The sequence below is a fragment of the Triticum dicoccoides genome, chromosome 5B (genome assembly GCF_002162155.2).
Source record: "Triticum dicoccoides isolate Atlit2015 ecotype Zavitan chromosome 5B, WEW_v2.0, whole genome shotgun sequence".
In the NCBI taxonomy this organism is placed as follows: Eukaryota; Viridiplantae; Streptophyta; class Magnoliopsida; order Poales; family Poaceae; genus Triticum; species Triticum dicoccoides.
The window spans coordinates 197,554,805-197,557,270 of NC_041389.1; positions in this window are offsets into that span (position 1 = coordinate 197,554,805).

Here is a 2,466-nt window from a genome sequence, read left to right on the forward strand (position 1 = left end):
GTTAGTCCCAAAAATAGTATAAAAAGCATATTAAAGCCCATTAAACATCCAAAACAGATAATACAATAGCATGGAGCAATAAAAAATTATAGATACATTGGAGACGTATCAAGCATCCCCAAGCTTAATTCCTGCTCGTCCTCGAGTAGGTAAATGATAAAAACAGAATTTTTGATGTGGAATGCTAGCTAACATATTTATCCATGTAATTTTCTTTATTGTGGCATGAATGTTCAGATCCGAAAGATTCAAGACAAAAGTTTAATACTGACATAAAAATAATAATACTTCAAGCATACTAACAAAGCAATCATGTCTTCTCAAAATAACATGGCCAAAGAAAGATATCCCTACAAAATCATATAGTTTGGCTATGCTCTATCTTCATCACACAAAATATTTAAATCATGCACAACCCCGATGACAAGCCAAGCAAGTGTTCCATACTTTTTATGTTCTCCAACTTTTTCAATCTTCACGCAATACATGAGCGTGAGCCATGGACATAGCACTATAGGTGGAATAGAAGGGTGGTTTTGGAGAACACAAAAAGGAAAATATATTCTCACATCAACTAGGCGTATCGACGGGCTATGGAGATGCCCATCAATAGATATCAATGTGAGTGAGTAGGGATTGCCATGCAATGGATGCACTAGAGCTATAAGTGTATGAAAGCTCAAAAAGAAACTAAGTGGGTGTGCATCCAACTTTCTTGCTCACGAGGACCAAGGGCACTTTGAGGAAGCCCATCATTGGAATATACAAGCCAAGTTCTATAATGAAAAATTCCCATTAGTATATGAAAGTGACAACATAGGAGACTCTCCATCATGAAGATCATGGTGCTACTTTGAAGCACAAGTGTCTAAAAAGGATAGTAACATTGCCCCTTCTCTCTTTTTCTCTCATTTTTGTATTTGGGCCTTCTCTCTTTTTTTATGGCCTCTTTTTTCGTCCGGAGTCTCATCCTGACTTGTGGGGGAATCATAGTCTCCATGATCGTTTCTTCATATGGGACTATGCCCTAATAATGAAGATCATCACACTTTTATTTACTTACAACTCAAGAATTACAAATCAATACTTAGAACAAAATATGACTCTATGTGAATGCCTCCGGCAGTGTACCGGGATGTGCAATGATTAAAGAGTGACATATATGAAAGAAATTATGAACGGTGGCTTTGCCACAAATATGATGTCAACTATATGATCATGCAAAGCAATATGACAATGATGGAGCATGTCATAATAAACAGAATGGTGGAAAGTTGCATAGCAATATATCTCGGAATAGCTATGGAAATGCCATAATAGGTAGGTATGGTGGCTGTTTTGAGGAAGGTATATGGTGGGTGTATGGTACTGGTGAAAGTTGCACGACACAATAGAGGCTAGCAATGGTGGAAGGGTGAGAATGCGTATAATCCATGGACTCAACATTAGTCATAAAGAACTCACATACTTATTGCAAAAATCTATTAGTTATTGAAACGAATTACTATGCACATGCTCCTAGGGGGATAATTGGTAGGAAAAGACCATCGCTCGTCCCCAACCACCACTCATAAGGAAGATAATAAATAAATAAATCATGCTCCAACTTCATCACATAATGGTTCACCAACGTGCATGCTACGGGAATCACAAACTTTAACACAAGTATCTCTCAAATTCACAACTAATCTACTAGCATGACTCGAATATCACCATCTTCATATCTCCAAACAATCATAAAGAATCAAACTTCTCCTAGTATTCAATGCACTTTATATGAAAGTTTTTATTGTATCCATCTTGGATGCCCATCATATTAGGACTAGATTTATAACCAAAGCAAATTACCATGCTGTTCTAAAAGACTCTCAAAATAATATAAGTGAAGCATGATAGTTCAATAATTTCTATAAAATAAAACCACCGTCGTGCTCTAAAAAGATATAAGTGAAGCGCTAGAGCAATATTGTCTAGCTCAAAAGATATAAGTGAAGCACATAGAGTATTCAAATAAATCACGATTCATGCGTGTCTCTCCCAAAAGGTGTGTACAGCAAGGATGATTGTGGTAAAAAATAAAAAGCAAAGACTCAAATCATACAATACGCTCCAAGCAAAACACATATCAACTGGTGAATAAAAATATAGCCTCAAGTAAAGTTACCGATAGATGAAGACGAAAGAGGGGATGCCTTCCGGGGCATCCCCAAGCTTATGCTTTTGGTTGTACTTGAATTTTACCTTGGGGTGCCTTGGGCATCCCCAATCTTAGGCTCTTGCCACTCCTTATTCCAAATTCCATCAAATCCTTACCCAAAACTTGAAAACTTCACAACACAAAACTTCAACAGAAAATCTCATGAGCTCCGTTAGTATAAGAAAATAAATCACCACTTTAAGGTACTTTTGTGAACTCATTATTTATTTATATTGGTGTAAAACCTTCTGTATTCCAACTTCTATATG